Here is a 23,420-nt window from a genome sequence, read left to right on the forward strand (position 1 = left end):
GAAAGCCCTCGCACAGAAACGAAGACCCAACACAGCCCTAAATTAATTAATTAATTAAGAAAAAATAAAAAAGAGTAAATCCTATTTAAAAAAAAAAAGAAGTTGATGTTTTGGAGGAATTTAATAAAATTTGCTAAATTACAATCCAGAAATGTAACAATATACATGCCATCAATCATGACAGTACCCTTTCTTCATATGCAACAAACATTTTCAAATCTTTGCTAATCCTGAAAGCTTAAAAATATGTCTCCTGGGCTTCCCTGGTGGCGCAGTGGTTGGGAGTCCGCCTGCCGATGCAGGGGACACGGGTTCATGCCCCGGTCTGGGAGGATCCCGCGTGCCGCGGAGCGGCTGGGCCCGTGAGCCATGACAGCTGAGCTTGCACATCCGGAGCCCGTGCTCCGCAATGGGAGAGGCCACAGCAGTGAGAGGCCCATGAACCGCCAAAAAAAAAAAAAAAAAAGTCTCCTTTTTGAATTAATTTCATTTTCAGTTACCAAAGATTTTTTTACTTATGTTTATTTGCCATTTTAATTTCTTCTTTTTATGAGTTTCCTTTTCCTGTTCTTTGCTTATTTTTCTTTCACAACATTTAGCTTTATCTTATTTATTAGTAAGAGCTCTTTATATATTAAGACTATTAACCCTTTGTCCACCATTGAAGGTATTTTTCCAGTTTGTCCTTTGTCTTTCTTTTTCCGCCCCCCGCCCCGGTCTCTGATTAATATCATTCTCCCTTATTCCAACCAAGTGATCAAATCTGGCTTGGGAAAAACATAACCCAGAGAATCAAGAGTCTCGTAATGGATCTTCATTACTTGCTGATATATTTCCTTCTGCTACGTCGCCAGGATCTCCCACTCTTGCTCCAAAAAATATGAGACCACATCATCAAATGTCATGATTACCAGAGCAGGCTAGGCCATAGTGCTTTGTGGTCCCACCCAGCCCCAACACAGCAATGCCCAGTGTCCTGGAAGCTTCCCGGCACCTTCCCTACCCTGTGGCCTTCCATTCTGCCAGACCCCTGTCCTTTGTTTTTATCATTGTGGCATTCACTTTGCTTTGTCTTTCTTGATCATAAAATTTTTTTATTTTTGTTTAGACAAATCTGATACTTGCCTTTAGAAGAAAAAATCCTGAAAGAAGCCAGAGGAAATAATCACCTTAATTATAGGAAACAAAGATAAGAATTACATCAGACTTCTCCTTAAAAACCATGCAAGCGAGAAGAGAATAGAGTGAAATATTTAAAGTGTTGAACCAAAAACAAAAGCCACCAAACTAGAATACTGTATCCAGTGAAATTATCCTTCAAAAGTGAAGGAGAGGGCTTCCCTGGTGGCGCAGTGGTTGAGAGTCTGCCTGCCGATGCAGGGGACACGGGTTCGTGCCCCAGTCCGGGAAGATCCCACATGCTGTGGAGTGGCTGGGCCCGTGAGCCATGGCCACTGAGCCTGCGCGTCTGGAGCCTGTGCTCCATAACGGGAGAGGCCACAACAGTGAGAGGCCCGCGTACCACAAAAAAAAAAAAAAAGTGAAGGAGAAGTAGAAACTAACACAACATTGTAAAACAACTATACCCCAATAAAAAAATAATAAAATTAAAATTAATTAATTAATTAATTAATGTTTTTAAAAAGTGAAGGAGAAATAAAGACTTTTTCAGACAAAGAAAAGCAAGAGAATTTATCACCAGTCATCCTGTCCTTGCAGGGAGTGTTAAAAGAAGCTCTTCAGAGAGAATAATATATAGCTCATATATACAGAACTATAGAATATATAGATCAGAAACTCAGATCTACATTTGGAGAAAGAAGAATATTAGAGAAGAAACCAATGAAAGTAAAATAAAATCTTATATTTTTGTTATTCTTAATTGATCTAATAGATAACTGCTTGTTCAAAAATAATAGCAATAATGTATTGGTTGATTATAGCTTATGAATAAGTGAAATGAATGACAGCAATATTATAAGGGACAAGAGGGAAAAATTGGGAATACTCTGTTATAAGATACCTGTCCTACCTATGAAACAGAACAATGTTATTTTAAAATAGACTTAAGGACTTCCCTCGTGGCGCAGTGGTTAAGAATCCACCTGCCAGTGCAGGGAACACGGGTTTGAGCCTTGGTCTGGGAAGATCCCACATGCCGTGGAGCAACTAAGCCCATGCAACTGAACTACTGAGCCTGCTCTCTAGAGCCATTGAGCCACAACTACTGAAGTCCGCACGCCTAGAACCTGTGCTCCGCAATAAGAGAAGCCACTGCAATGAGAAGCCCTGTGCACCGCAACGAAGAGTAGCCCCCTCTCGCCGCAACTGGAGAAAGCCCACACACAGCAACCAAGACCCAACGCAGCCAAATAAATAAATAAAATCCTTTAAAAATTTTTTTAAAAATAAAGTAGACTTAAATTGGTTGTAAATGTGTATTGTAAACCCTAGGGCAAACATTTTTAAAAATTTTAAAAAGTATAATTAATGTGCTAAGAGAAAATGGAATAATATAAAATGCTCAATTAAAAACAGGAGGCAGGATGGGAGGAAGCAGGACTGTGTGAGGTCACTTCCTGTGTGCAGGGTGGCTTCCTGCCTCCCATTCTTGCTCTCTTTTTGGCTGCCCTCGTGGTTGCATGCAGGCCCCTGGGAAGGGCCTGTCCCAGTGGGCTCTGGCCTACCACCGCAGCAATCTCACCTGGCTGAAGTTAACTTCTGACAACAGGTAGGAGCAGATCTACAAACTGGCCAAGAAGGGCCTGCCTCAGGATGATCCTGAGAGTCTCACATGGTGTTGTTTTATGACAGACAATAAAATCTTGAGAATTCTTAAGTCCAAAGGACTTCCTCCTGATTGTCCTGAGTACCTCTAACATTTAATTAAGAAAGTTGTTGCTGTTTGGAAGCATCTTCAGAGAAACAGAAAGGATAAAGATGCTAAATTCCTTCTGATTCTGATTAAGAGCTGCATTCACAGGTTGGCTCAATACTGTAAGACCAAACCAGTTCTCCCCTCACCGCCCCCCAATTTGGAAATACTAGTTATCCACAGCCTCTGCCCTGGTTGCATAAATTTGTCCATGTACTCAAGCAATAAAATCATTGTTTAACTAGAAAAAAAAAAAAAAAACAGAAGGAAAAAGAGGGGAAGACAAGAAACAAGGGACAAGTGCAATGACTAGAAAACAGTTGCAAATATGGTAGATATTAATCCAATTATATCAATAATCATTTTAAATATGAATGATCTAAATACACCAATTAAAAGACAGAGACTGTTGGGGCTTCCCTGGTGGTGCAGTGGTTGAGAGTCCGCCTACCGATGCAGGGGACACGGGTTCATGCCCCGGTCCGGGAGGATCCCACGTGCCGCGGAGCGGCTGGGCCCGTGAGCCGTGGCCGCTGAGCCTGCGCATCCAGAGCTTGTGCTCCGCAATGGGAGGGGCCGCAACAGTGAGGGGCTCGCGTACCGCAAAAAAAAAAAAAGACAGAGACTGAAAGGGTATATAAAAGCCATGTTTTCTCTAAGAAGCCCACTTTAAATGTAAAGGCACATACAGATTGAAAGTAAAGGGATAGAGAAAGATATACCATGGTGACACTAATCTAAAGAAAACTGGAGTAGCTGTATTAGTTTCAGACAAAGCTGACTTCAGAAAGAGGAAAATTATCATGGCACCATCAATAATATTAACAGTAATATCCTTGATATAAATATCAATAATATCAAGGAGAATTATTAATGATAAAGGGATCAATTCTCCAAGGAAACATAAAAATCCTGAATGTGTGGGTGCCTAACAACAGGGCGTCAAAATATGTGAGGCAAAAACTGATGGACTGCAAGGAGAAGTAGAGGAAGCCACTATTATAGTTGGAGATATGAACACCCCTCTATTAGTAACTGACAGATCCAATAGGCAGAAAATCAGTAAGGATACAGTTGAACTGAACAGCATCATTAATCAACTGGATTTAACTGACATTTATAGAATACTTTATCCAGAAACAGCAGAATACACATTCTTCTCAAGCTTACATGGGACATACACCAAGATAGTCCACATTCAGTGCCATAAAACACACATTAACAAATTTAAAAGAATAGAAATAATGCAAAGTATCCTCTCACACAGAGGAATTAAGCTAGAAATCAATAACAGAAAGATAAATAGAAATCCCAAAATATTTGGAGATTAAACAACACACTTCTAAATAACACATCAGTCAAAGAATATCTCAAAAAATGTTTTAAATATTTTGAACTAAATGAAAATACAACTTATCAAAATCTGTGAGAGGCAGTGAAAGCAATGCTAAGAGAGAAATTTATAGCATTGAATTCATATATTAGAAACAGAGAAAGATTTAAAAATAGTAATCTAAGCCTCCAATTTAGGACAGTTAGAGAAAGAAAAACAATATAAACCTAAAGCAAGCAGACTATATATTATATATGCAGAAATCAATGAAATTTAAAACAGGAAAATAATAGAGAAAATCAGTGAAATCAAAAGCTGGTTCTTTGAAAAGATCACTATTTGCCTTTGGATCTCCAAAGAAGACATACAGATGGACAACAGGCACATGAAAAGATGCTCAACATCATTAATTATTAGAGAAATGTGAATCAAAACTACAATGAGGTATCACTTCACACCAGTCAGAATTGCCATCATTGAAAAGTCTACAAATAATAAATGCTGGAGAGGGTGTGGAGGAAAGGGAACCCTTCTACACTGTTGGTGGGAATGTAAATTGGTGCAACCACTCTGGAAAACAGTATGAAGGTTCCTTAAAAAACTGAAAATAGAGTTACCATATGATCCTGCACTCCTAGGCCTATATCTGGAGAACATGCTAACTCAAAAGATACACGTACCCCAATATTCATAGCAGCACTATTTACAATGGCCAAGACATGGAAGTAGCCTAAGTGTTCATCAACAGATAAATGGATAAAGAAGATGTGGTACACACACACACACACACACACACACACACACACACACACATACATATGGACTTCCCTGGTAGCGCAGTGGTTAAAACTCTGCGCTCTCAATGCAGGGGTCCCAGGTTCAATCCCTGCTCAGGGAACTAGATCCCATATGCATGCCACAACTAAAAGTTTGCATGTCACAACTAAGGAGCCGCCTGCTGCAACTAAGACCTCGAGTAACCAAATAAATAAAATTTAAAAATATTGGACTTCCCTGGTGGCACAGTGGTTAAGAATCCATCTGCCAATTCAGGGGACATGGGTTCAAGCCCTGGTTCAGGAAGATCCCACATGCCACAGACCAACTAAGTCTGTGTGCCACAATACCTAACCTGCACTCCAGAGCCCTCAAGCCACAACTACTGAGCCCTCGTCCCACAACTACTGAAACCTGTGCGCCTAGAGCACATGCTCCACAGCAAGAGAAGCCACTGCAATGAGAAGCCCATGCACTGGCAACAAGAGAAGCCCCCATTCGCCACTACTAGAGAAAAGCCTGCACGCAGCAACGAAGACCCAACGCAGCCAAAAATAAATAAATTAATTAAAAACATATATATAGATAGATAGATAAACACACACACACACACACACACACTGGAATATTACTCAGCCATAAAAAAGAATGAAATCTTGCCATTTGCAGCAACATGGAGGGACCTAGAGATGATCATATTAAGTGAAGTAAGTCAGAAAAAGACAATCATACAATATCACTTACAAGTGGAATCTAAAAAAATGATATAAATGAACTAATTTACAAAACAGAAACAGACTCACAGACATAGAAAACAAACTTACGGTTACAAAACCATAACCATATGGTTGTGGAGGGTTGGCAGGGGACAGGGGAGAGATAAATTAGGAGTTTGGGATTAACATATACACACTACTACATATAATATAGATAAACAACAAGGACCTACTGCAAAGCACAGGGAACTATATTCAATATCTTGCAATAACTTATAATGGAAAAGAATCTGAAAAATAATATGTATATATTCAATTATATGTATAACTGAATCACTTTGCTGTACACCTAAAACTAATACAACATTGTAAATTAACTATACCTCAATTTTTAAAAATGGTTTAAAAATATATTTGCCTTGGGAATGTTTCTTTTTTAAACGGTCCTCTTTACCAAAGGACAATTTATATACCATAAACTTACCCATTGTAAGTGTACAGTTATATCAGTACTTCCAATAGAATTTGTACATGGTAGAAATGTTCTGTGATAAGCAAAGTCTAATCAGCAGCACTAGCCACCCAAAATGTGGCTAGTGTAACCTAGAAAATATATTTTTAAATATTTTTTATTGAGGTAAAATTCATGCTATATAAAATTTGCCATTTTAACCATTTTAAAGTGTACAATTCACTGGTATTTATTATTTTCACAGTGTTACATAACCATCTCTATCTAGTTCCAAAATATTTCATCACCCCAAAAGAAAACTCCACACCCATCAAGCAGTAACTCCTCCTATCCCCTTCCCCCACCCCTTAGCAACCTGTAATCTGCTTTCTGTCTCTTTAGATTTGCCTATTCTGGATATTTCATATAAATGGAGTCATACAATATGTGACTCTTTGTATCTGACTTCTTTCACTTAGCATAATGTTTTCAAGGTTCATCCATGTTGCAGCATGTGCCAGTATTCCATTCTTTTTTATAGACGTACCACAGTTTTTTTATCCATTCATCAGTTGATGGACATTTGGGTTGTTTCCACCTTTTGGTTATTGTAAATAGTGCTGGTATGAAAATTCATACCAACTTTTGTTTGAATATCTGTTTTCAGTTCTTTTGGGTATATATGTAGGAGTGGAATTGTTTGGACATGTGATAATTCTAAGTTTAACTTTTTAAAGAAACTGCCAACATGTTTTCCTCAGCAGCTCTATTACTTTACATTCCCAGGAGCAATGTACAATGATTCCAGTTTCTCTGCATCCTCATCAACACTTGCTCTTTTATTTTCTTTTCTTTTTTTAAATTACAGCTATCCTAGTGAGTGTGAAGTAGCATCTCATTGTGGTTCTGATGTGCATTTCTCTGGTGACTAATTATGCTGAGCACCTTTCATGTGCTTATTGGCCAGCTGTATGTCATCTTTGGAGAAATGTCTCTTTGGTTCTTTGCCCGTTTTGGAATTGGGTTGTTTGTCTTTTTGTTATTCAGTTGCAAGAATTCTTTATGTGTTCTGGATATTCCTTATCAAATATATGATTTGCAAATATTTTCTCCCATTCTGTTTGTTGTTTTTTCACTTTTCATGCTGTCCTTTTGTTCACATTTTTAATTTTTATGCCAAATTTATCTATTTTTTCTTTTGTTACTTGTACTTTTGATGTCATATCTCAAACTCGATTGCCAAAGCAAAGGTTATAAAGATTTACTCATATATTTTCTTCTAAGAGTTTTATAGTTTTAGCCCTTACATTTAGGTCTTTGGTTTATTTTGAGTTAATATTCATATATGGTGTAAGGTAGGGATCTAACTTCACTCTTTTGCATGTGGCTATTCAGTTGCCCCAGAATGATTTGTTGAAGAGATTATTATTTCCTTATTGAAAGGTCTTGGCACCATTAAATTGACCGTAGGTTTATGGATTTATTTCTGGACACTCAATTCTATTCCTCTGAATAATGCAATTTTAATAAATTTAAACTTAAATAGCCATGTGTGCCTAGTGGCAACCATATTGGAGAGTACAAAATTAGATGAGTTTTAGTTAATTCAGTTGTGCAACCATCACCACAATCCAGATTTAGAACACTTCCATCATGGGATTCTTCTTTTTTTTTTAATTAATTAATTTATTTATTTGGCTGCATTGGGTCTTCGTTACTGCACGCGGGCTTTTTCTAGTTATGGCGAGCGGGGCTACTCTTCGTTGTGGTGCACGGGCTTCTTATTGCGGTGGCTTCTCTTGTTGCAGAGCACAGGCTCTAGGCTTGCGGGCTTCTGTAGTTGTGGCATGCGGGCTCTGTAGTTGTGGCTCGTGGGCTCTAGAGCACAGGCTAAGTAGTTGTGGCACACAGGCTTAGTTGCTCCGCAGCATGTGGGATCTTCGTGGACCAGGGCTCGAACCCGTGTCCCCTGCATTGGCAGGCAGATTCTTAACCACTGCACCAGCAGGGAAGCCCCATCATGGGATTCTTTATAATTTTTAGTTTCTGTTACTTCTTTCCACTTACGATTTTTTAGTTTTACTCCAATTAAGTTTTGACTATGATCCAGCCTTTAGGTATATGTATAATTTTTATGTTAGTAGAATTCATAAACTTTTGGATTAACTTGTTGGCTATTTTTCCTTTTGACTGTTAATTGACATCAGGGCAAAAAGAAAATGAGAATTTTGCTTAAGAATGGAGGTCGGGTGGAAAAGAGAGGAAATTTGGGAGTAGAGGGCATATCATGGGAAAGGTGATAGAGGGGACATCAGGAACACAATGGACACAACCAGGCCCACTTTTCCAGGGTCAGATCAAGAAGGGGAAAGATCATTAGGGAGAAATCTCTCCTAGCCAGGGTTCTTTTGGTAAATGTTCACTCTTTAGGGGATAAAATGTCCAATATTTCATTTTTTTTCCCTCCCTCCCTCTGTTCTCTTCTGAGATGGTGAACTGGCTTACAGAGGAGGAGTATCACTTACATGACCACATGGCAGTGGAGGCACTGGGACCCATATGATGTCTTCTGGCTCCTTACTGGCCTTGGTTGTAAAGTGACTCAATCAGACAGTTTTCTGAACTGGAGACAACTGAAGAAAAGCTAGTCTTGTCTGGCTATTGTGGTTGATATGCTGGCGACCATAAATGGATCCCCATCACCACAACTATGTGTTCTTGGTCCTAATGTTCCCCACCTCTGAATTTCTCTTTATTCTATCCCCAATTCTTCCCCAGTCCGCTGAAGCTCCTAGCCCTAGCCCTCTCCTTTACCTCCCAACATGGTGGCACTGATGGTCCCTGGGCTTCTTTGCCTAGGGCAGCAAGTTTTGGGTAGAAGTATACTTCACATTATGGAAGGACTTGTATAGTCTGGACTTCCCAGGTGGCGCAGTGGTTAAGAATCTGCCTGCCAATACAGGGGACACGGATTCAATCCCTGGCCCGGGAAGATTCCACATGCCGCGGAGCAACTAAGCCGGTGTGCCAGAACTGCTGAGGCTGTGTTCTAGAGCCTGTGAGCCACAACTACTGAGCCCTTGTGCCACAACTACTGAAGGCTGCGAGCCTAGAGCCCGTGTTCCACAGCAGGAGAAGTCACCGCAATGAGAAGCCCAGGCACCACAACGAAGAGTAACCCCCACTCGCCCCAACTAGAGAAAGCCCAGGCGCAGCAACAAAGACCCAATGCAGCCAAAAATAAATAGATAAAATAAATAATAATAAAAAAAGAAAGAAAGAAATAGTATGGTCTGAGTCCTTCAGGTTAGTCATTGATGTGTAAAGTAATTTAGAAAGTCTTTCATCTTCTCGTGACACCAGGTTTTCACCACAATTTTTTTTTACTGGAAAAACAGCTGAGTAATGACTTTTTAAAGCAGATATCCATCCTTCTCCTGAAGCTCTGAAACCTATTGCTACAGTGGATGGCAAGTCCCATGAGAGCAAGATTTAGAGGATATAGAAATATATACGACAATATCAATATATCTATCTATATCTATCTATCTATCTATCTATCTATCTCTATATATATACACACACATATATTTCCCCTGTGTTATACTCTCTCTTCTCCATACGCTCCATAAAAGAAAGACCTTGTACACCTTTTTTACTTCTGCACCCGACCTCCTACAATAGTGCATGGCATATAAGAAGGGCATACAAGTTTTCTGGATGGATGGGTGAATGAATGGGGTACAACTGCATCCTGCATTAGTTCAGTGTGACTAAATTTAGGAAGAAAATTATGCTGCTAATAAAAAACTAAGCAGAAATGAGTTTCAAATCACCTAATTGTTTTGTTTGCTCATGCCACTATTTTCTCTGAGTCCAGAATTAACTGTTTCATCTAGTTATTGATCAATGTTACAAAAAGCTAATGCTAATACAAATAATTCTTCAATATCTGCCCTCACCAAGGGGAACTGCTACACACATAATTCAAATGCTCAGATAAATGTGTACCTGATGTGCATATGTTTTTAGGTTGAGGAGTTTCTGGCCTTAAGTTTAATTTTAAGCAGTCAGACTCGGTCTTACACATTACATATTTTCATTAACACTATTGCTGCCTAGAGAAAAATTTCCCTCTATTGAGTTGCTATGAGTAATTCAAAATTTTTTGATTCTGAAAGTAATATGAACTTACTGTAGAAAATTTGAAAATTGACAAGAACTTTTGCTTGTTTTGCTGAGTTGGTGGTGGATGTATGCATATTTGGAGAAGCAATTTTTTCTGTATAAAAAAGGAGAGAGATTCTGAGGCCTGAGATGTGGAAGATCTGGAAGTGAGGAAGCCAGAAATCAGCCTATCTAGGTACCAGCTTGTCTAAGTGCTACCCAGGAAAGGACAACAAAAAGGAAACCTTGTTTGGCTTGTAGCTGGAGAGAAGGGAGAGATGAAGCATATGTTAGTCAGGGTTCTTCAGAAAATCAGAACCAATGGGAGATATATAAATAGACTTATTAGGAGGAATTGCCTCACACAGTTATGGAGGCTGAGAAGTCCTATTTGCTGTCTGTAAGCTGGAGACCCAGGAAAGCTGGTGATGTAATTCCAGTCCAAGTCAAAAGCCCTGAGAACCAGGAGAACTGATGGTATACCTTTTAGTACAGTTCAAAGGCCTGAACCAGAGAGCCAATGGAGTAAGTTCCAGTGCCAGGGCAGGAGACTACCTATGTCCAGCTCAAGTAGTCAGGCAGAGAGAGCAAATTCTCCCTTCCTTCACCTTTTTGTTCTATTTAGACCCTCAACAGATTACATAATTGGAAAGGGAATCTGCTTTATTCAGTCTAGGGATTCAAATGCTAATCTCTTCCGGAAACACCTTCACAGACACACCTAGAAATAATGTTAACTGGATATCTGGACATCCCATGGCCCAGTCAAGTTGACACATAAAATTAGCCATCACAGGGCACACCTGAAGGAAATATATGAAGGGTTGTGAACTGTACAGTGTAAAACTCTCCTCTGTCTTCTTATAAAATCTTGAGTACAAATCAACACTTGGTCCTAATGGAATCCTCCTGGGGGACAAAAGAGATATTGAGTCCTATTTAGCAATAGGTTGCAGGCTATGACAGAACCATATTAGCCATAGGGACTAATACGGAAAAATCTTAAAAGAAGAAAATGTAAACGCTCTAATTCCACTTCACAACAATGACCTTTATTGACCTTGTGGTATGTTTCTTACCTTCTTTTGCATATGTATGTATATATATGTTTGTGAGTATACATATGCAATAAAATTGGGACTGTATTGTATAAATAGTTTTCTGTTCTACAGTTTTTACCTTACATTAAATCATGACTATTGAATATTATTAAATATTCTTCAAAAACATGATATTTACTGCCTGCGTAATAGTTCATCAATACAGATATACTAAAGTTATTTCATTACATCTCTATTATAGATATTTATCAGTTTCCAACTTTTTATTATTACAAGAACTCTAGCATGAATATCTTTTAATGTAAATCTACATGGGCATCTATAATTCTTTTCTTAGGGTCGAGTTTAGCCAGTCAAAGGGCATGAAACTTTTTGACTCTTGATCTATTCTTCCATTTTTCCAAAACACCTTTCAAAGTGCATGATTTACACTGTCACTAGCACAAAAACAGAAAGATTATTTTCACCTGTTTTTGTAGTTTGTATAAATGAAATCACAAGGTGTGTTCTCTTTTGAGTCTGGTTTCTTTTCCACAATACACGTTTGTGAGATTCATTCATATTGTTGCATACAGTTGCAGATTGTTTCTTCTTATTGCTGTTAGAGTTCCATTGTGTGACTATACCACAATTTATTTATCCATTGATGAGCATTTGGGCATTTTCCCATTCAGCATTATTATAAATAGTGCTGCTCTGACGTGTCTTTTGGAGTATACATGTCCACTTTTCTGTGTTTAGTTACCTAGAAGTAGAATTGCTGAGTATACACATATTTAACTTTAATAGATAATGTCAAAATTGTTTCTGAAGTGGTCATAACCAATTTACATCCCATCAGCAAGGTGCGTGAGTTACAGTTGCTTCACATCCTTACCAATGTTTAGTATTGTTAGTGGTTTTTTCTTTTTAACATATTTATTGGAGTATAATTGCTTTACAATGTTGTGTTAGCTTCTTCTGTATAACAAAGAAAATCAGCTATATGTATACAAATATCCCCTCCCTCTTGCATCTCACTCCCACCCTCCCTATCCCACACCTCTAGGTGGTCACAAAGCACCGAGCTGATCTCCCTGTGCTGCTTCCCACTAGCTATCTATTTTACACTTGGTAATGTATATATGTCAATGCTACTCTCTCACTTCATCCCAGCTTATGCTTCCCCCCCCCGCCCCCGTATCCTCAAGTCCATTCTCTACATCTGTGTCTTTATTCCTGTCCCGCCCCTAGGTTCATCAGAACCTTTTTTTTTTTTTAGATTCCATATATATGTGTTAGCATACAGTATTTGTTTTTCTCTTTCTGACTTACTTCACTCTGTATGACAGACTCTAGGTCCATCCATCTCACTACAAATAACTCAGTTTCATTTCTTTTTATGGCTAATATTCCATTGTATATATGTGCCATATCTTCTTTATCCATTCATCTGTCAATGGACACTTAGGTTGCTTCCATGTCCTGGCTATTGTAAATAGAGCTGCAGTGAACATTGTGGTACATGACTCTTTTTGAATTATGGTTTTCTCAGGGTATATGCCCAGTAGTGGGATTGCTGTGTCGTATGGTAGTTCTATTTTTAGTTTTTTAAGGAACCTCCATGCTGTTCTCCATAGTGGCTGTATCAATTTACATTCCCACCAACAGTGCAAGAGGGTTCCCTTTTCTCCACACCCTCTCCAGCATTTATTGTTTGTAGAATTTTTGATGACGGCCATTCTGACCAGTGTGAAGTGATACCTCATTCTGGTGGGTATGTAACACTATCTCATTGTGGTTTTAATTTGAGTTTTCCTGATGACTAATATTGAGTGCCTTTTCATATGTTTATTAGCCATTTAGATATACTCTTTTGTGAAGTATCTGTTCAAATTTTTGCTCTTTTTTTTCTATCCAGTAAGTTGGATACATGAATGCAAATATCTTTTCCCACTCTATGGGTTCTCTTTTTACTTTCTCAATGGTATCTTTCCATGAACAGAAGTTTTTAATTTTAATATGGTTAATTTATCAATTTTTTCTTTAGTGATTAGTACTTTTCGTGACTGTTTAAATAATCTTTGCCCATTCCAAGATCATGAAAATTTTCTTCTATATTTTCCTCTGCAAGTTTTTTTCTTTCTCCTTCATATTTAGATTTGGAATCCATCTGGAGTTGTTTAATGTGTATGGTGTGAGGTAAGGGTTCAGATACATTTTATTCCATACAAATTGTCAATTCACTCCGCACCATTGAATTGAAAAACCATCTTTTACCCTCTGCCTTACATTATTTATTGCCTTTGTTATAAATCAGGTGGCCATGCATATGTGGTTCTCTTTCTCCATTCTGTTCCAGTGGTTGATTGGTTTGTGTATTCTTGAATCAATATAATAATGTCTTAATTACTAGAATATCTGGCAGTTTAAGTTCTTCAGCTTGTTTTCAAGATTGCCTTGTTTGCCCACTTTTATAATGGGATACTAGGGAATTTTTTCTTATTGCTATGTAAAAATTTCTTACTTATAAAGTGTGTTCATCCTTGCCTGTTATATGTAATATAAATATCTTCCCATTTGTCATTTGACTTTTGATTTTATTTATAGTTTCTCTTGCCATAGTGTAGTATTAAATTCTTACAAACTAAAGTCTATTGATATTTTGTGATTTTCACCCCCAACAATTTTTACACTTACAAAGTTTTTCCCCAGTCCCCATGAAATTTAAATGTAACATTTATATTCAAAATATGGAGCATGTGTGACTACGCAAAAACAAATATCTTCTGCTTAAAATAATCAGTTGTCCTCTTTACGTTCTAGAGTAGGAAGATGAGGTTCAAGGAGGGAAAGAGGGGAGGCAGTACTGCTTAAAATTAGACAATGAGAATTCCAAGAAAGCATTGGCTTACTTCCTTGAATCGCATCTGCATGGGTCAGTTACCCTTGGCAGAAAAATACTCTTGCCCCTATTTCATCTGATTTCTCTGGGCAGGTTATTGACCCAATCAGCAGAGTGGATTGCTATGTTAGTGTTAGGAGGAGCTGGTGGGCCTGGGTTCCAAGGGCTGGAGCTGAAGCTGACAGCTAGCCAGGATCAACCTGCTCCAGAAGTGATCAGCACTCATAATCAAGAGCCTGCTGGACAGGGCACTATCCTTGCCTTCAGAAGGACGGTCTCAACCCTATGGCTCACAGGAGGCTGCCTGGGAGCTACTGGCCAAATCAGTGAGGTTTGTAAATATGCTTGACCAAAACAGCAATGGCAGATCACAGAATTCCCTGTGTTTACTGTCTCTTCTGGAAGCACAAGGAGAAAGAAGGTAGTTTGGTTATTTGGTTTCTTTTTGACAAAACCAAACCATTGTAGTGATTATTAAGAGAGAGTAGAAGCCCAACCAATGAGGCAGAAATATGGTTTTCGTTCTAGCTTTATTTTCATCCTGTGCTCATTTTTTTGTCTGCAGGGGAAAAAAGGGGAAGCCATAAAACCCCTCTTGGCACTATGTGTGTTGTACTTAGTCTGTGGCCAAAGAGAGTTTTTTTTGTTGTTGTTGTTGTTTTTAATTAATTTATTTATTTATGTATTTTTGGCTGTGTTGGGTCTTTGTTTCTGTGCAAGAGCTTTCTCTAGTTGTGGCAAGCGGGGGCCACTCTTCATCGCGGTGCACGGGCCTCTCACTATCGCGGCCTCTCTTGTTGCAGAGCACAGGCTCCAGACGTGCAGGCTCAGTAGTTGTGGCTCACAGGCCTAGTTGCTCCGCGGCATGTGGGATCTTCCCAGACCAGGGCTCGAACCCGTGTCCCCTGCATTAGCAGGCAGATTCTCAACCACTGCGCCACGAGGGAAGCCCCAAAGAGAGTTTTATGGGAAAGTTTGCTGTGGTCCAGTGAAGCATTTTCTCTTTCATCATTTTAAAAACAAAAACAAAAACATTAACTAAAACAAAATCTCTCATCTCCTCCCACAAAAAGAAAAAGAAGAAGGAGAAGGAGAAGAAGAAGTAGAAGAAGTAGAAGGAGGAGGAGGAGGAGGAGGAGGAGGAGGAGGAGGGGAAAGAGAAGGAGAAGGAGAAGGAGGAGGAGGAGGGGAAGGAGAAGAAGAAGAAGAAGAAGAAAAAGAATAAAAAGAAGAACGAGGAGAAAAGAAAATGAAAAACCTGCAGAGCCATAGAGCTGCTTGCCTTACTATAATTAATTTTTTATAATTTGTCCTTCCTCAAAATTAATGCATAGGACTGATTGCAGTTACAAAACATTGAAAACTTTTGCTTTTCAGCTACTTAATGTTCTGTTCAGATATCCTTGGAGGAAAGCCAAAAGGGATTAAAATCTTCTGAAACACTAAAAGATGATTATCTTCTTTGGCTCTCCTGTTTGACTTTAAATCTCTAGCTTTCAAAAAAGCTAGAATAAACCAGTTTAGATGGTGACAGCTTTTCTCCTTCTTCTTAAAATTATATTAAATTATGTTCCTGTATTCATCTACAGTCTCATATTTGAGATTAACTGCAATAAACTGCAGCCTCTGTAGACTGTTGTTTTCACTGTACAGAGGGAGCTCTACTGCCCTTAGGTGAGTTCCCCATCTACTGTCTAAAACCTCAAAGTTCATACTGGAGTTTCACCTTTTAATGAGATTTTCCTGGGATAAAATGCTATTACTCTTAAAGGTTCATACTAATTATTACCTCAGCACGGATGACTTTACCTTCTCTCCAGAGCTAGCTTTGACAGGAAGAAGTTACATGCTCTGCTGGGAGCCAGTCTCAGCTGAGGTGGGCTGAGGAGGGAGATGGAAGGAGCGGGGAGAAGGTACAGAAAGAACTTTCACGCAACCAGGAAACAGGCACAATGCAGCCTAGCGCACACCCCTTCAAAAACACACCTTTGTTTTATGCTTCCTTTCTTTTTCTAACAAGATAAGTGAACTTTTTCTCGGTAAGGATAAAGTTGGGGTAAGGATTGAAAACCATATTTTGGAAAGGGAAAGACTAGGAAAATGGGAGACAAGGAGGCATCTCCTGGGAGGAGTCACACACTCAGAGTCCCTCAAGACTGAGAAGTCATCTTGCACTGGCTCTACAGAGGGAGCCAAAGGCTTTCAGAGATTGTGTTAAGACCTCACCCTGACCCAGCTGCTCAGCCAGTCAGCTCTTCAAGTGTTTGGACCTAGTTTGTCTTTGGATCTAGGCAAAGGCAAAAGTCATATCACTTCTACCGATATGAGAGAAGTTTTCATACATCTGACTCACTCTCAACTTCTATGAAACAATTGACCTTCTGTAAGAAACAACTGATTTCTAATCGGATCTTTCCTAGAAAACCCAGATTACAAGAATATTTATAAACTAGGTTAAAGGTGTTTAGTTAATTATATCCTAAATAAGAGGAAAATACATTTGTTCTTCTCCTGAAACCAAATAAATATTAATGAACTAAGAAACGTTTCAAGATTCTCTTTTCAAAACACTAAAGTCATGATTTTTTAAAAGCTGAATTATGGACACAAAGTCAATACAGTTTTGCATGTAGGTTCAGAAACTCTTTGACCCCATATAAAATACCTAGATGAACACAATGCTTTGTGCGTAGTAGGTATTCACTCAGCATTAATCAATTAAACACATCTATTGCTCCATTCCCTCTTATTCTGCTGTGTGTTTCTGAAGTCAAATGCGACCATTACCAAGAACTGTTACAGCCTCAGCTTTCCCAGAAACACAGTCCCCACAAGAATCAACTCAAACTAAAGAACAGAAAAGAGTATGTAAACCTCTAGCATTTTTGGTTTTTGATCTCTATTCTGACCCCTGCCTGACTTCCTTTTTGACCAAGTCTGATTTATTCAAGGGCTTGGAACTATGTCCACTTTTTAAAGAAATGGGGATGAAATGAAATAAATTAACTCTTTCTAAAAAGACTAAAATTCCTGAAGCACTTACTGGTTCTAAAGACAAAACTAAGTTTCAAATAACTTTTTGAAGAATCAAGATGCTTTGAAGAGTAAATCTGACACTGAGCCCCACTCAAGTTAACAAAGAAAATGTCTTCTCCCTCTGCCTTCCCTGGAAACACAGCTCTGTCCCCTGCCTTGATCCAGTACTGCAAGGAAAAGGCTGACACCAAGATAAGAGACTAGAGGGAAAAAAGAAAAGAGAAAGTGGACAGACTAGTACATAAAACTGCATACCTGAACACCATGGGGCCATATGTCACTTTCTATTTCTGGGAATTTGATCTCAGAACTCATTAGGAACCCCTATCCTCAACACCCTCATCTCGGGATTGGGAGGGAAGTTGCTTCACTTCCAGGTAGATCCCTAGCAACTTGTCCTGATATGTTTGGCAAAGCACAACTCCTTTCTTGACTATAAAGAATTGGTTGTAAATGTTAATATCTTGGTACAAAGCAGAGCTGTTTAGACCAAGTTTTGATAAAGCTAAAGTAGGATTCCATCCCCATTTAGGCCAGGAGTCACCAAACTTGTTCTGGAAAGGACCAGTCCATCTCCACTAATAAACTCTGCCTTTGTAGTGTGAAAACAGCCATAGACAATACATAAATAAGTGGGTATGGCCGTGTCCCAGTAAAACTTTATTTACAAAGATTATAAAGATGGAAGGCCTAGGTTTGGCCTACAGCTCATATTTTGCTGACCCTTGATTTAGGCTATAATAATAATGATAAATATAATAATGATAAATATAATAAGGATGAGTGCTTACCTCATTTCCTTATCACAATGACTCCCATAAGTTAAATAACTTTATATAAGGATGATATTGAAAATAATTAACAACTGATATGGCCAACCAATCAGAACAGACAGAGCATTGGTGTATACTAGTTGAAAACCCACCTGCTATGATCATCCTTACATTAGAGATTTGGGAACTGGGGCTTAGAATAGGGTAGTAAATTGTCCTAGATTATACAGACAGTACACATAGTAGAGCTAGGGTTTTCTTACATGTGATCTGACTCCAGAAGCCACACTTGATATATGCTTCTAGAGGCCAGAGGGATTTTCAGTGAAACTGAAAGTTGCAATCTTGTTTCAATTTCTTAGTCACATCATGTCTGGCAAGGGCAATCCATTCATACCGTTTCCAAAAATATTCAAAACACAGGTGAGCATAGTTCTTTCAAAATATTTCAGTACGTTAATTGTTACATTGAAGATAACTTAAATCAAAAGGAAATGTGAATTCCTTTGGCTTTCTTGAAACTTTCCTTTTTTCTATCCCTATGGCTTATTCCCACACTTCCTTCTCCCTTCAGGTCTCTGCGCAACTGTTGCTTTATTGTGAAGCCTTCCTGACCACCAATAGATTAATAAAATAACAATACCTGCCCAGCATTTCCTATGTCTCTTGCCTTGCTTTATTTTTCTCCACTGCATTTAACACCACCTTACATACTGTATGTTGAATGTATTTATTTTTTATCTCTCCTAGTTAGAATGTAAGTGCCACAAAGTTAGGTGCTTTGTTGTGTTCGCTACTCTATCCTCAGCACCTAGAACAGCACTTGTTGAATGGCTGAATAAATACTGTTTGCAGTAGAAAGGCCACATGGTACAATAGTAACAGCATTAGATTTAGAACCAGAGGTGGGTTGGAATCCCAGCTCAGCCACTTATTAGCTGTGTGACCTTGGACAAGCTAACCACTTGAAGACTCAGAGGCTGCGGGAAGAGCAAAGGTCCTGAGATTGGAGCATGCTAGTCAAGGCAGGGTGGCCAGGGTAGTGCAGCACAGAGAGAAGGCAGAACATGGTAAGAAATGAGACAGATAAAAGTTGACGGGCAGATGTGTAGGCTTGGTGAGATATTTTAAGGACTGAGTTTTTTTCTGAATGAGAAGTCAATCAGAGGGTATGATATAAAGGAATAACATCTGTTTTAAGTTTTACAAAGACTGCTTAAGGGCAAAGACAGAGGCAGAGACCAGTTAGGAGGCTACTGAAGTAATCCAGGTGGGAGATGATGGTGGCTTAGGCCAGATTAGTAGTAACGGAGGTGGTAAAAGATTGTCAGATTCTGAATATGTTTTGAAGACATAGCCAACAAGACTTGCTGATGTTTGGGTGGGGAATGTGAGGGGAGGAGAAGAGTCAATGATGACTCCAAGGACTGGGGGGAGGACTGGGGGAGGAGCAGGTATAGGATGCGGGAATCACAAATTTGCTTTTGGTCCAGTTAAATTTGAGAAGCCTATTTGATATCCAAGGAGAGATGTCAAGCTGTAAGTGGGATAAACAATTCTAGCATTCATGGGAGAGGTACAGGCTAGAGATATAAATTTGAGTATTGTCAACAGATAAGTCAGAAGTTTCTGTCCAGGCTGCTAATAAAAATCACCCAAGGATAGCTAGTGGGAAGCAGCCACATAAGCACAAAGCACAGGGAGATCAGCTTGGTGCTTTGTGACCACCTAGAGGGGTGGGATAGGGAGGGTGGGAGGGAGATGCAAAAGAGAAGCGATATGGGGATATATGTATACGTATAGCTGATTCGCTTTGTTATACAGCAGAAACTAACACAACATTGTAAAACAATTATACTCCAGTAAAGATGTTAAAAAAAAAAAGAGAATCACCCAAGGAGCCTTTTTTAAAAACTGTTTTAATTGTGGTAAAATGCATGTAACATAAAATTCATCATAATAACCATCTTTTAAAAAAAATACCTAGACTCCAACCCAGATCAATGGAATGAGAATTTCTTGGGGAAGGAACTGGGTACCATATTTTTAACAAGTATATCAAGTGTTTAGACTTGGGAAAATAAAAAGAAACCATAAAGCAAATAGAAAAGGAACAATCTGTGAAATAGGAGGAAACCAGGCAAGTGGATATGTCCTCAAAGTCAAGTACAAAAAATATTTCAAGAAGCTGGTAATGAGGAACTTACCTGGTGGCGCAGTGGTTAAGAATCCGCCTGCCAATGCAGGGGACACAGGTTTGAGCCCTAGTCTAGGAAGATCCCACGTGACACGGAGCAACTAAGCCCGTGCGCCACAACTACTGAGCCTGCGCTCTAGAGCCCAAAAGCCACAACTACTGAGCCCACGTGCCACAACTACTGAAGCCTACATGCCTATAGAGCTCATGCTCTGCAGCAAGAAAAGCCACCGCAATGAGAAGCCCACACACCGCAATGAAGAGTAGCCCCCTCTCACCACAACTAGAGAAAGCCTGCACACAGCAACGAAGACCCAATGCAGCCAAAAATTAATTAATTAACTAATTGATTTTTTTTTCAAAAGAAGAAGATGGTAATGATAAACTGTGCCAAGCACTACTGATAGGTCAAATAATATGAGGACTGAAGAAAAATCTTTTTTTTTTTTTTTTTTTTTTTTTTTTTTTTTGCATTACATGGGCTTCTCGCTGCTGTGGCCTCTCCCGTTGCGGAGCACAGTCTCTGGATGCGCAGGCCCAGCAGCCATGGCTCACGGGCCTAGCCGCTCCGCGGCATGTGGGATCCTCCCAGACCGGGGCATGAACCCGCGTCCCCTGCATCGGCAGGCAGACTCCCAACCACTGCGCCACCAGGGAAGCCCAAGAAAAATCTTTAAACTTAGCAAAATGTAGATAACCATTTTCCTTGACAACTCCTCTTGGGGTGAGTTAAAGAGAGATTTTATATTGATAGGCACCATCATATCATATTTATTTATATTAAAAATAATGTCTAGTAGTTGAAAATAGCACCTTTTGACATCAAAGCCCATTAGAAGTTTTCAACCCTGATATGTCTTGCTCATGCTTCACCCATGACTTAATAGTCAGGACAGGGTCAGTTGGTAATTTGGTCCCAGTCTGAGTCTCCTGCAGATGATATGGACCAGCATATTCTTCTCTGAGCTAGAATGAAAAAGGAATCCTTCAACTTGATTACCAAAGAGATGGGATAATAAACTCACCCAGCCACTCCTAGGAGCCAAGCCAAAGTAAGGCAAAAGAGGACCAAGTATAAATAGGACAAACCAAAACAGTCACTAAGAAAACAGAGCACTTCCTCTTTTTTTATTTGAGAAAATTCCCTCTTCTCTTCCCTCAACAACACCAAACAAATGCTTAACTTACATAATGCTTTAAAAGTTAACTAATTTGAGCTATGCCAGACTCTGAAACAAAAAGAATTCAAAGACTTGAGCTGTCCATTGAGAAATATCTGCTGCTCAAGCTCAAGTCCATGTCTTCCAGATGTTTCCTCCTGTCCTCCAGAGTCACTTCCTTCTTGCTGACCCTGAATCTGCCCTCAATTTATTCATGAATCTGGTTGGAGGCATCCACGAATTATCAAGAGCCTTTCTCCAACCCATGCTAAGGAGCTAATGCTTTTTCCCACCTTACTTCCATTCCCAAGGGACAGAAGCTCTGATGAGGAACAGGGATGAAATCAAGGATACACGTAGAACATAATGTGGGGACCATATAAGGAGGTGATGTCAAAATTCTTATCCTCTGTGTTATTCACTCATTTCTTCCTCTTTACCTCATCTGCATGCTGTATATCAAACAGGCACCTAGGGGTGCTTCCTGCTTCTGGAATAGGATTCAGGAGGAGACATATAGACTTCTCTATAGGGCCAAGAGGTCTTCAACAGCGATTCTGTCCCACCCAGTTCATCAGAACAGGAGATAAGATTGGGACCTGGGAGACTTCCCTGGTGGCGCAGTGGTTAAGAATCTGCCTGCCAATGCAGCGGACATGGGTTTGAGCCCTGGCCCAGGAACATCCCACACGCCACAGAGCAACTAAGCCCATGCGCCACAACTACTGAGCCTGTGCTCTAGAGTCTGCGAGCCACAACTACTGAGCCCGTGTGCCACAAATACTGAAGCCTGCGCACCTAGAGCTCATGCTCCACAACAAGAGAAGCAACCGCAATAAGAAGCCCACACACCGCAACGAAGAGTAGCCCCTGCTCGACGCAGCTAGAGAAAGTTCATGCGCAGCAACAAAGACCCAATGCAACCAAAAATAAATAAAATAAAAATAAAAAAGATTTGGACCTGGGGCTGAAACCCTAGTGGGTAATAAAGAGGGGAATTTTCCTAGAGCAGATATTCTCAATCTGGGGACTATCTCTGTAGTATGGACTAAATGTTTGTGTCCTTCCAAACTCATATGTTGCAGCTCTAATCCCTAGTGGGATGGTATTTGGAGATGGAGACTGGGAGGTACAGTAATTAGAATTAGATTAGGTCATGGTAGTGGAGCCCTCATGATTGGATTAGTGACCTTAGAAGAAGAGACACAAGAGAGCTTTCTCCTCCCAATATGCAGACACAGAAAGATGGTAGCCATCTGCAAAATAGGAAGAAGGCCTTTATCAGACACCAAATCTGCCCCACCTTGACCTTGGACTTTCCAGCCTCCAGAACAATGAGAAATAAATATTTGTTGTTTAAGCCACCCAGTCTGAGGTATTTTGTGATAGTATCCTGAGCTGACCAAGACACTGAATACCTTGGATGGTTCATGGGACTCACACACCCTTAGAAATTATAAGTAACAGTTTTCAGAAAAGGGTCTACCCCATTTCTCCAAAGAAGACATACAGATGGCCAAGAAGCACATGAAAAGCTGCTTAACATCACTAATTATTAGAGAAATGCAAATCAAAACTGCAATGAGGTATCACCTCACACCAATTAGAATGGGCATCATCAGAAAATCTACAAACAACAAAGGCTGGAGAGGGTGTGGAGAGAAGGGAACCTGTTGGTGGGAATGTAAATTGATACATCCTCTATGGAGAACAGCATGGAGGTTCCTTCAAAAACTAAAAATAGAATTACCATACAACCCAGCAATCCCACTACTGGGCATATACCCAAAGAAAACCATAATTCAAAAAGACACAGGCACCCCAGTGTTCACTGCAGCACTATTTGCAATAGCTGGGACATGGAAGCAACCTAAATGCCCGTTGACAGACGAGTGGATAAAGAAGATGTGGTACATATATACAATGGAATATTACTCAGCCATAAAAAGGAATGAAATTGGGTCATTTGTTGAGACGTGGATGGATCTAG

General features: G+C 39.6%; 1 pseudogene across 1 annotated transcript; it reads left to right on the forward strand.

The window, feature by feature from the left end:
• Window positions 1–2,642: 2,642 nt before the first annotated feature.
• Window positions 2,643–3,078, forward strand: LOC307064622 (small ribosomal subunit protein uS15-like; annotated as a pseudogene). The gene has a single exon. The product of its transcript is annotated as a small ribosomal subunit protein uS15-like (transcript).
• Window positions 3,079–23,420: the final 20,342 nt, after the last annotated feature.

The sequence above is a fragment of the Hyperoodon ampullatus genome, assembly GCF_949752795.1.
Source record: "Hyperoodon ampullatus genome assembly, chromosome: 15".
NCBI classification, from domain to species: Eukaryota; Metazoa; Chordata; class Mammalia; order Artiodactyla; family Ziphiidae; genus Hyperoodon; species Hyperoodon ampullatus.